This window comes from Pelecanus crispus, chromosome 1, assembly GCF_030463565.1.
Source record: "Pelecanus crispus isolate bPelCri1 chromosome 1, bPelCri1.pri, whole genome shotgun sequence".
NCBI lineage: Eukaryota > Metazoa > Chordata > Aves > Pelecaniformes > Pelecanidae > Pelecanus > Pelecanus crispus.
Window position 1 is genome coordinate 19,691,278 of NC_134643.1, and position 13,212 is coordinate 19,704,489.

Sequence of the window (13,212 nt, forward strand, 5' to 3'; positions counted from 1 at the left end):
TGAGTCACACTCAATTGGAGAATGGATTTTCAAGTCTGTGACCACAACTTGCTATCACTTTGTTCTTCGAAGCAGGAAAGGTGCTGAATGTACAAGACCCAGCTTTTCTAAATTCTCCAGCGACCTGAATTCTTGTGCATTTTTATATTTTGCCTACTCAGATCAATCTTAATTGACTGGAAGTCTACAGTGATAATACAATTATCATGCATATATCCAGACTGCAAAGAGTCTAAGCAAGCTCTTATTGTATCTTTTTAACTAGGGTCAGGTAAGAATGGGGTAGGACAAATTTCACCTTTGTTTTACTTAGTGTTTTGAGACAGTTAATAGTTTCTTGGTTTCCGTCTGTGTCCATCTGTGTGTGTCATCCGTCCCGTCCCATCGTCCCGTCCCGTCCCGTCCCCCCCCCCCCGGGTATTAAATAGTTAAAATTAGATAGGTTGTCTGTTAATTCTGGCACTTTGACAATGTCTTCTTATGAAATTGGAACTGTTTCTCTCGGGGTATTATTCCCTGCACTTCTGTAAAAATTACAGTCTACTGTATTAGAAACATATTTATGAGGAAACTAGGAAAGATTTAATACAAGAGGTCCATGGTAATAGATAAAATTAGAGAACTGCATAATGCACATGATAAATAGCAGTTTTCTGCTGTAAAAATGCTCATGTAAAATTCACATATTCTTCTTGGCACAACAATATTTTTATTCCTAGTGATGTAACTAGACATGTATTTCATTGGAACGATATTTTTAAATATGATTTCGTCATACCACAGTCATTTCCTAATTACAGGCTGGCGTTTTTTTCTCCTGTCAGTAACATTGTGAAGTAACAATCTGCTGAAGTCTCAGCTGTACCCTCATAAAGCAGTGAAGCTGAGGACCAGCCTCTTGTCCCATTTCTGTCCCCAAAGCATACCTATTATTCCTAACACCTTGAAAAATATATTCTTTTCTTCTCTGCCAGTGTGAAACTAGTGGAATTACCTTCATCTACAAAAGGGCATAAAAGTCAAGCTAGTTGCATGGTGCACAGTCTGTATTCGAGCCATGGTAGTACTTCCTGAGAAGTTTTCTCCCTCCTGCGGCACGGGCTGCCATCCCCTTCATCCCTGGTGACTGAGATACAGATGTGTTGATATTCGTTAATAATCTGCCCATAGCCTGCATCATGGATGTACTCACAGTTTCATGAGTGGTAACTTAGAGTGTATATTCTGATTAGAAATCTGCATAAGAAACAAAGGAGCATGTTTTGCTAAATATCTCATTTTCTGTCATTTCCCAGTATTCTCATTTCCCGAATAGATTCATCTTCATAGATCTGTGATTGTCTGGTTTTTATGCATAGCAACCTCCATGGCCTTTGAATCAAAGAGAAATCTGCTGCAGAACTACCTTTGTGTTTTGGGGGTATTCTTTTTTTCATATATCTTCCAAAACACAACATTGCTGTAGTATGTTGATTTGCTATAGGGGATATTTGCATAATAACCTTAATAACAAACAGAAAGTGATCCTCAATACTGACCAGGCATAACATTAATAGTTTTAGTCTATGCATTTTTCATTTTTTTATTACTTCTTGAATCTTCTCCTCTGGAATAGGATTATCTCTTTGCTGAAATAAATAACATATTGCAAGTTGCTTTTATTGAACTCTGTTTTAATTTTAATGGACTGAAACGTAATTAGAAAGTGTTTGTTATATTAAGCCAACAAAGTACCAATCATGAACTGAAGACTGACATTGGAGCGGACAGTTTGTGATGATAACTGTATGTCAAGATCTTCATTAAGATGCACATTAACTGAACATAATTGACTGTAAGGCAGCTGGACAGTGGTAAAATATTTAGTAATGAACCTCTTCACTGCAGTATTTTCTGCCTCAAGGAGAACAATAAAAGTGTCCATATTTTCTTTTAATACCCTTCAGTAAATGCTACCATATTAGCAAGCAAAATGATATGATCACATGAGGGCTTCATAGTTTCTGCTTCTCCAGTTTGCTAGGGCTATTAATTCCAAGACTGAAATTTTATGAAGGAAGTAGAGCAGAGAGTTCATTGTAGCCAACATCTCTTGTGCCTGTTTCACTTATAATCAAAATTTTAAGAGCAAACAAAAATAATAGCTGATTTTATTCCGTTAAAAATTGGACTCCAAGAGCAATTTTCAATTTGTTGCAAGTTACAGTGCATCCTTTTAGGAAATAACTGCTATCCATCTGAACAGAGGCTTTATTTGGTCAGCATCTTTTTTGAAAAATGATATAGATCATAGATCTCATATGGTGGTGTTTTTCATTATTTTTATAAGTATTTCAAACGTAAGTGATCTCACGCTAATGTTTCAGAGATATTTGATGGTGTCTAGCCATGAAATTGGTTTCATTTTTTGATACCAAATGTATGAATCTGCCTTTTAGTCGTAAGGTACTTAAAAATATATTAACAATAACACCTCAAGTTTATAGTGCATCATCTAGTAGTTGTTCCAGAGTTATCTTCAGAATAATGTATTTCTGAAATCTGAATTTGTATGAACTTTTCATCACATTGTATCTGTAGAATATAATGGACTAGAGGCAACAAATTTATGATTATTGGCTTTTTGGATTATGTAAGAATTAAACCTCTCAACAGCAAAGGAATGAAGATCTCAATTTTCTTTAGGAATCATAATTACATAATTGCACATAAAAAGTCTGTTGCAACAAATGAGAAACAATGTAATAGTGTTGTGTTTATTATCACCAATTTCCACCGTAATCTCCCTTGTGCACTTTCATTATAAAGTGTTAGCAATGTAACATACTACAGCATAGGAAGGGCTGTAGTCACCTAAAGTATTTGATGTTATTGCCCCTCTAGTTCTCATTACGTAGATCTATCGAGGCCTTTGCTTCACACAGGCCTGTAATATTCCCGTGTTAAATACAGAACAAGTGAACTTCACCAGAGTGATTTCAGAAGAGATAATCCAATTCTGCACTGTGAGTTTTGAGTGGCTTTTGTTGGACTTTGCTGTATTTTAAAACTTGATGGGCAAAATTTATTCCTTCAGATGCAGCCAACTGTCAGTGGTAATTTATTTTTTATTCTTTGAGTGGTGTTCTAAGGCTTCAGAAAAGACGTTACTTCCTTTAATTTAGATTTTTGAGAATAGATAAATAGAATAATCTCCTGAAAAAGATTTGCCCTGGTATTTCATGCAGCTTGATGTAAATAGTTCTATTTAGAACAGATAGTATGAAAACAAACCAAAAGGTGCTGGTTTTCCTCCTGCTTTTGTGATTCCTTCAGCTCAGATGTACCATCTGTTGGGTATTTTCCACTTTTTTTTTTTTTTTTAAGTTAGATTTTCCTTTAACCCTTTGTGTCTTCTGATTTGGTTTATTTTCACAAAAAAGCCAGATGATTTACCCCAGTTCACTTTCTGAGTTAGCGATATAAGAACCCAAAATTGTCTTGCTTTATTTTTTGTTTGTTTCTTAGCTTTTTCCTTTTGCTGATTATCAGTACAAACAGACTTTCTTATTTTGAAGTATGCAGCAACATTTTGAGACAACCTTCATGCTCAGCACTCCTCTCTTTCAGAAATGTGGTGTTGTGATATGACTGCACATTATTACTGTTACTATGTCATCAACATAGTCAGGTCTGGACATATTCAAAGTAGCTGTCTTAGTCTGCATGCTGAATATGTGTGGAACGGATTAAGAAGAGGTCACAATATGTGGTGTGCACGGCACTTTTCTGTGCAAATAAATGTAGAAACAACTATTAAAGACAGATAGATATATAAGTCTTAGATTCTGTACTGTCATATATTATGTCATATAAATATTTGGGGTTTAAAATAAGAAAACATTTAGGTGTTGAATTCTTAGAAAATTTTCTCTTAATAACAAATTTTTGTTTTTTTAATTTAGTAACGTTTTATCCTGACTATATATTATTGTTATAACCTTCTCTGGCTTTCATTAGACCATATTCAGTCAGCAGTTACCTGAGAGAATGTTGTAGGAATGGAAAGAGCTATATTTCTTGTCAGTTATTTTGGTGCAAGTCCTGACCGTTTGCATAGAAGTCAGAGGAGCTGACTTCTCCTATCCCCAGGGAAGCTCTGGAAGGATTATGTAAAGCTCTTTTTCCTCTGTTTCCATCACTTCATCCCTGTGAAGACCAGGTATGATACATGTCCCATCACTCCTTCAGCACGAGGACTCTTCACAGGAAGCACAGACAGCACTAACTTCTGTGGTAGGATTATTCAAGCCATGTTGTATCACTCTAAACCATCAGTGAAAGCTGAGTCATGGAAATCAAAAGGAGTTGCAGCATTTGAGAAAGAAAGAATATAGTAGGTGTTACCCTAGCACATTCTTTTCCATAGCTCACGGACAAATAGCTCCTTAAAATATGTTATTTTCTTGTGCTTTTGTAGAGTGGTACTCTTCAAAACACTGTATGACATTGCCTTGAAGAGAGAACCTAAATATTAGTGTTTGTTTTAAAGAAGCAATCTTATTTCTACTCACTCTATTTGAATAACAAAAGGGGAGAGAAAAGACCCCGATTATCTGTACCGTGGAGGAAAAAGTGGGCTTTTCATCTGCTATCTCCTACTCATCCCACGAGTAGCTGTCCTGACTCAGTCCTTGAAAGATTGGCCTTTTCTTCAGATAAACTTATATTCTATCTGTATGAATGAATAAAAAACCCACAAAGAAAAAACCACAAACAAAACACCCACCCCAGAAAACGGCTGGACTTTCCAAAAATAGCTTATATCATGACATTAATGCTCTTGCAGTCTTGTGTCTGTCAATTGCCCAGTGTTTATACTGTTTGTTCACTATTATTCATTTTTCTGATATTTTTACTGTACCAATATTATGATAATCTCTTTAAGCAGTTGATTGTGAATGACCTAATTTTTGAACTGCTGAGCATTTATTGCTCATACTGAAGAAAATCTGGTTAAGAAAATGTCTGTTCTGCAACTGTGTGGGGTGAGGATATTTGTGTTTGTGTATGTATATATCTGCCTGCCTCTTGTAAATGCTTCCTTGTAAGTTTTTACTGACATTCAGGATTGCTCTTAATTTTGGGGTTCTTATTCTTGGATCTTGTATTCTTCATTTCCTGTGAGAGATAGGGTAGTTACGCTTTTGTTCTGGAAAGAATAACATCATTTTAAGAAGATGAAATAAAGGGGTGGGTGGAAACCGACAACTTTTCAAATTGTGAATTGACAATTTAACTGTTACTGACTTATTTTCCAAGTCTGTGATTTCACCCCCAAATACATAAAAAAATAAGACAATGAAGAATTGCAATAAATGCAATTTAAATACTACTTTTTTTGTTATTATATGATTTGTGGAACACTTTTAAGAGAATTTGTGGAAGTAGTCTATCAATATTTTTGTGTTTGCATTACATTTACATATTTTAATAATGTGTTTCATATGAACACATATTTGCGTAGTGTTATGTTAGTATCTTGAAATGGGGTTTAGACAGCAGAACCAGTTCTGTGAATAGGTGATTTAATATGACATTCTTGTATTCTGTTGGAATGGAGTGTGGGAGGTAGTACTTATTGCTATTAAATTTATCAGGCAATGTAGACAAAGATTGTATTAAAAGTTGCTTTGTCTAAAACTATAGCGCAGTAGCTCTTGGGAGAAAACTATGCCTTTTTTTGAATTGTGGCACAATTTACTGAGAAACTCTTGCATTTTTCTGTGAACTGGGTTCATAGGCGATGAATCTTTCTGATGTGAATTACTTATAAAGAAAAGTACAGCTCTTTCCAAAATAAACAATACGGCAAACACATAGGCACTGGATAGTGCAAAGACATATGATTATATAGAGAATTCTCTTCTCAACCTGTGTTTCTGGGTACATTTTAAGTACTTATGCCATCACTATGGCATCCACATGGTTCCATGCACAGCACTGAATATATCTAATGGTTGTTTATTAAAAATATAAAACTTCTAGCATGGGCACATTTTTTATCACCTTTCCGTGATTAATAGCCAACTACTAAATCATTTATATTATAAGTAAATCAAGAAACCAGAAGCAATAAAATAGAATTCTTAGTAGTTCTCTTTTGGAGAAATTGTTGTTCGAGGAAAATAAACTTTTTTTTTTCCTTCCATGGAAAATTAATTTCATCTGTGCCTGAATTTTGTTTCAGTTCTGGCAAAGCTAGATTTGTAAGAGGAAACTATTTTTTTTTCTTTTCATAGGGAGTATCTGTGAATGAGCTCAGTGAACAGTCAACAATTATTGCTGGACCCAGATTTCATATTGTATAGTTTCTTTTCCATCATTCTCCATGTGCAGATGAACACAGCTGCTGTGTATACAATATAACAAATCTAGGTCAAGCATCTAGATTAATGATGTCTGGCATGTAATTATGAACATTAAAGTAACATTTTATTTTCTTTCTTTACGTGGTTTCTATACATAATATTATATAGTTTACAGGAAGACAGTGTTGGTTTATGATACAATTTTGTATCCAGGAAATACTGTAATCATGAAGCACTTCTGTGGTATGATGATGAAAATTGCCATGTAGCCTGCGTAATCCCTCTTCAGATTATAAACAGAAGTGTTCATCTAGTTAATGTTTGTCTGAACAGTTCCTCCTCCATCTGAGTTTAAAAGAAAATAAATTAATCTTTCACTGGAGATACTTTAAAAAGTATTTTAAGTCAGAAATAATAAACAAAAATCATCACATATATAGGATTTTTTTACCCTTTGGCTGTGCTTATTCTAATCAACATCAAATTTTAATTCAATAGAAGAGCATTCAGTTGGTAATTTTTTGCACAGAGGTGCACAAATTCTCCTTTTTTTCAGTACAAACAAGGTTTCAGTGTAGAATATTATGCATGCACCAAATATGTTTTTATATATAGGGTGTTTTCATTACTATGACTTTGAACATTTAAATACGATGGTCCAAAGTAAACCTTTTGTATATATGTGCAGTACTTTTGAAGTGTTTGGAGTTACATGTGCTTTATTAATCATTTGGTCTGGTGTTTTATCTAAAGGAAGAGAATGATCCTTAGTTTTCCTAGTTTTCTTAAGTATTCTTTTTCCTTGAATCACCTTGGTGAGTCTTTACATGTGTTATTTAAGAGGTTATATGTAATATCCTCTATATAAGGAATCTGAGAGCTGTGCATAATCCCTTGTCCAGCTCTTCCTTATGTCTTTTTACCCACATTTGAAGGAGATGTTTCTAATACTTATCTATGGTTGGGGTGGGGTGGGGAAATAATCTAGTTTACTTCAGAGATCACCCCAAACAGGCAGTAGAAACACAATTGTGCCAGTTTCAGTTATTTCAACCCACATCATTTAGCTCTAACCAGGCAAACCTTGCCCTCTGAAAAAGAGATTTTCAGATCACACCTAGGAAATATGCAATTTTCTTTCAGTGTGACAGTAGAAAAAACCATTTAATTTGGATGTTTTGAACTGACTGTCCCTCTGCACCTACAGTGGAAATACAGATGACGTCTTAGGGGTCACAGGGGCAGCATATGGGTCCAGAGGCAACTCGGGCCTGAATACTAGGTAATGTGACTCAGTGGGTTTGCTCTGGAAAGAGGCAGCCAAATCCATAAATACCGGTAGAAAACTCTGTTGCATTTGACTTTAAGGCCATGGATCATTCCCTGGCCCTTATATTTAACAACATAGACATACCTGGCATATCTATGTGATCGTTTTTGTCTTTTCCTTGTCTTGAAGATGATGAAATCTGAGGAACACATATCTTAAAATTTATAATGGATAGTTTGCAGCCATTATACTTCAATGATTTGGGTATGGGTATCTCTAGCCTCGTGGTTTTCCTGTTTAATAGATATCAGAGCACCAGTGGGGTGCCAGAGGACAGAAAGGCTCTTAATGTCTCTGAATATTTCAAATGAGAAATAGCTTCATGATTGATTCATTTGGCATCCATTATGGGCAAAATAACAGTATGTTTAATAAGAGACTAAAATAATAGAGTTAAGGGAAAAGGATGTAGTTAAGAAAGAGTAGAAGACACTTCCAGGGAGTTAACATTTCACCAATGAATTTGGTTTTCTTAATGAGATGACAAGTTTGGTTGATAAATGGCAATGCAAATATAGCGTATTTTAGCCTTTGTAAGATGTTTCATTTCATGCCAGCCCATACTCAAGTGCTGATCATATATAGTTTTTAAATTGCAGAATCAATTGCTGAATAAGACACTGAACATTTTGGAGAGGCGAATTTGAAACAAAGGAGAAAAAGGTATCAGTAATAAGTCTTTAAATGAGGCTACTTCTTTTGAACTTCAAATTAGTTCAGTGTGAACATCAACAGTGACAACAGAGTAAATGAGCTATTATTTAAATGAGCTATATATTTGAAGGAGTAAAGCGAAATAACAAATAATGGTTGTAAGGTTATTTTACCTCAGTATAAAGCAGGGGCAGAACTAATACTCAGTTGTGACTGTTCTTTTTAATACTGGAAATAAAGAGGGTGAAGAGAAGAATACTAAAACTGAGCTTTTTGTAGGAGAAAATGACATACAGTTTCATATGCATCAGAATACATTTAGCTTATCACAGATGTGATTGAGAGGTGGTTTGCTAACTGTGTCTAAAACACTTAGTAATAAAAGGCTTTTTAATTTAGCAAAGCAAGTTAGTAGAAGCTGAAGCCAGAAATTCAAATTAAATATGTGGCAAATACTTTCAGTAGGGAGGTGATTAACCACTGGGACAAATTGCCAAGAGAAACAAGTGATTTTTCCATCACATGAGGTTGTCAAATTAGAACTAAATAACTCTCAGGAAATTATTTGACTCTTGCCAAGAACAAATTATTGGTCTCAGTACATTGTTAACTAGATGAAATTTTAAAGCAGGTGGTTGGGACAGTGGATCAAATAATTCTTTAGTTTTATAATGTAAAATCAGAAGGAATATTTTATCTAACTCCCATTTGTTGAATCATCACATCAGGAATTTCATTGCAACATGGTACAGTTTCAAGTTGGTAGAGTATTATTATTTCACAGCATATTCCCATTCATGCTATGCCTTATGTAGGAGATAGTCTCTTGTTATCTACTGGGTCATGTCCAGTTTCAATGGCGAAATTTTATTTATTGTTTTTTACTTAATTAAGTCTCGGAGAAGCAACTCTTTGGAAAGAGACAATAGCTTTGTCAGTAGAACTAAACTCAGTAATTTGGTGCAAAATTATTAAATACTGTCTTATTGGAGCATAATATCTGAGTATCAGCAAAATTTATTTAATACTAGTGCGCTGGGTCAAATGGGAGGGACATGCCTTTCAACTTAGGGAACGGGCTTGGTTATGGGTGGCACGCACACATCTTACTGCAATATGCAAGCACATGATGCAGAAATAATTGAGAGAATTAGTGCAGAAATCCTGCAATCCCTTTTCAACTCTTCTTTTGTGATTATATGAGTATTTCAGTTGGCTATCATTGGATTTTCTTCAGTACTTCCACTTAAATGCTGCAGTGTAAGTTAAGAGCCTTTAACTGCTTGAAAAATTCATTGAAGGAGTGTCTATTAAGTGCATGAGAATATTTAAATCGCAGGTGATGGTATTGTATTAGTGATCGCTTGGGAAATTCCAGACTGAATTAGTCTGTTGCCAAGTGTAAGTGTGTGATTTAGAAAATGCCTCATGTCTGCAGTCCCTGGACATCCAGTGAGAGTGCCCTGAACAGAATACTGTGGAGCTTGATCTTCAGTGATGCTTCAGTAAGCATTGTAAAACTGTTTTGAATCTCAGTTTCACTGCAAGTTTTTTAATAACAGGGCTTAAGTTCTCAACCATTTAAGTTCAGTGCCTTATTTCAAATACAGTTTTATATGTTTCAGAGATGCAACAGTATTGTGCCATGTTGAAGGGGAAGTGATGCAGAGTGAATTGGATTCGTTTGTCAGCCTTAGCAGTCACACGCCTGTGCTTTCCAAGCTATTAGAAAAATTAATAAACTCACTCCTTGAATTAATGGATGGGCTTGCAGGACACCATCGGACATAAATTTTGAAGCTGAATGATATTTACATTGCTATTTGTACTGTAAAATTAGTAAAGGTTATTAATTCTATCTGGTCTTCATATTATCAGTTTTATACCATAATTACATGCAGAGGCACACACAACCTCTTGAGAGGAGTGCTGAAACGCAAGTACTTAACAGTACATGAAGGGCTGAAGCAAATGTTCACAAGTTATCCTATCTGTCAGTTTTACATTTTTTTCCCTTTGCCTATTGGTCCTGCTGCTCATCTTCATGGCAAGATGGAATCCCTACATTCTCTGTGATTATGCAGTACCACTCAGAGTGCAAGGAATTTCTGACCCACCATTTTAAAGACAGAATCCCACAGTGACAAAATCAGACTCACTGTAGTGCCTCTGCTGCAGAGATTTTTAGGCTGCCCAAGATTCTTTAAATACCTCATTTTCTCAGCATTTAAAAGATGGTAGTGATGGTGCAGTTCTTTTACCAGTGATGGCATCATGCTGGACAAGATATGAAATGTTGTCAGCAATGCCATCATGTGCTCATGTGTGATAGATATTGTTATAAGTGAAGATGTTTGTATGGAAACGGGAATGGAATAGAACTGCAGATGTATGACTTAAGGATTCCATATGTCTTTTCACAATCTATTTTCTTTTTTTGGTTTGGTTTGGTGGGTTTTTTTAGAATCTATTGTAGATTTTTTCTTTTTTTCCCCGAGTTGTGAAATACAGATTCCTCCAAACCTGTGTGTGTATGTTCCTTTACTACTTGGCTTTTCTGTTGGGTTAGAAGAAGTTTCCAGTCTGCTGGAAGATTTTTTAAGAACCATTTATTTTTAATAACCCATTTCATGAGTTTCCACATCACTTTTAGGGAATGATGCTCCTCAGATTGAAGACAATGCGGGAAAACAAAATTTGAACATACCTTTCTATCATTGAGCCCACATTTTAGAAATCTCTTCATATTTGAATCATGGGCCTTTATACTGCTTTGGTTACAGTGTGGTAAATATATTTACTGATCTTTAAAGGATCTGCTATCTGCAGAACAGGTAGCAGGGCAAAAGGTTCTCACATTAAGAATATCCAGTCTTTGATCACTTGATGTGCCCTTATTATTATAAGAGGTGTACTGAAGAACTAAATAAAGATCTGAATTTCTGATTCTGGTTTCTTTTTTTGGCATTTACAGCAGGGTAACTGAAAGTAGATCATACCCTGTAGAAATTAAAGAGGAACATTACTAGATTTTTCAGTGCACTTCCCACCATATATATTCTACTTTTAAATCTCCCCAGGGAAGATGCCTCCACTGCCTGTGTCATGCAATTATACTGTAAACTTTATTAGAAGTCTTTAACAATGAGTTTTTATAGCATCATACTATTTTTATAGCATCATACTGTTTTTAAAACATCATGTTATTATTAATGGGTTTTTTATGCATTACTGTAGATCATCTTATTTTCAACCTTTGGCTTGGATGCTCTTGGTTTATCCCATTGCAAAGACCACTGTACCTGAGTCTGTACTCTGTCAGTACAAGACAAAGCAGCACAAATACAGTAAATGGATGTGTTATTTTTCAAATTTTGTTTTAAGATAAATGGGCACATTTTTTATAGATTACGTATTTATAGGTTGATATCCCATGGCAAATAGTAGTATAAATGGCCCAAAGGCTATTCAGCTACCATCAGTATATATAGTTTGCCAGTCTTTAATGTGACTAATTCCTAGCCAGAAAATACCCTGCATTCTCAATGAACTGTAATTGAAAAAGAAATTATGGTGACAGGAAATTTTAAACAAAAATGTCATTTCATACTGCTGTAGAAAACCCAGTTTCAGTGACATTTTTAGGTTTATCAGTGAGACAACATCAATCTATGGTGACAAGAATTGAACAGAAGTGTAATGATGAGAGTGTTTTGGGTTATTTGTTTAATAACAGGGGATTTTAGGCTGATATATGGAGGAAAAATGTTGCAAAAATACATTTATTAGTAATAAATAGTTGCTTGATGACAATGAGACTTGACAATAATTTTGTTTGGATAATTGGTCATTGGTGATAGGTGCTACAAGCAGTTTCCAACGGTAGGTGGAATCATCATGGAAAACGTAGCTTAAAAGTTTTTTCTAGTGAGTATTCAAGACTTTTTGCCTCAGAAATACCTGGAGAACATGCATTTTTAAGTCCTATACACTAGTGTTTTGTACCCATTAGTGGACATGAATGGTGCCTACCACATCCTCAGTTCTTTTTAACTACTTTATTAAGATTGAACAGATTGTAAAGTACTAGTAATACAGACTTAATCTACCCCTTCTTCCACTGCTCCTCAAAATGTTGTACTTAGAGTAATTGCTTATTCTACCTTAGAGGAAATCATATTTGAATGAATCACAGCATTTAGGCTGAATTTGAATTTTGGACAGTACAGATGCCATGAATATCTACCGAGATAACATGCAAAGAAATGTGATGGAATTTAGTAATTAGTGCAGTTCTGCTTCAGTTCCTAGATCTTACAAGAAGCCTTCAGGTAAGCAGTCTCTCCAAGAACATGCTATTAGGGGAAAATGCTCCCAAAATCACTGGTCAAATGGATCATGTGATTCCCACAGGTTCCGGATACAGTTTTGTGAGTGTGTTATTAAGATCCTGCCATTAGGCTCATTCCAACTCAAGTGGAAACACATTCAAATAGTTGGCATCTCAACACTTCCACTGGGAACCGTCATCCTGAATGCAGCAAACTGCATTTGTCGTTTTTGTACCCCAGTGTAGGCGGACTGTGATATGCCTTCCCCTATGCCATTAAATCTAAAAATCTAGACTAAGGATTGTTTCCATACCCTGCTTCAAAGTATTTCAAATGCCAGGAACCCTAGAGATGTATTAGTGACCTAGTCATGGGTGTTCTTCAGTCCTACACTTTCCAACATATATGCAGATTTTGAAAAAAAGATGGATGTGCTTAACCTCTTCTTTTGCTTTAGTTCTATCCTCTTTATACTTTATCTGTTATGGGATTCTTAAACTCTGGGGTTGTGCAGGCTTCATATTTCAACCCATGGGTATTGCACTCA

General features: G+C 35.2%; 1 protein-coding gene across 1 annotated transcript in view; it reads left to right on the plus strand.

Moving 5' to 3' along the window:
* Positions 1–13,212, plus strand: part of TAFA5 (TAFA chemokine like family member 5) — a 363,876-nt gene that overhangs the window by 205,089 nt on the left and 145,575 nt on the right. The gene's annotated exons all lie outside the window — the stretch shown is intronic.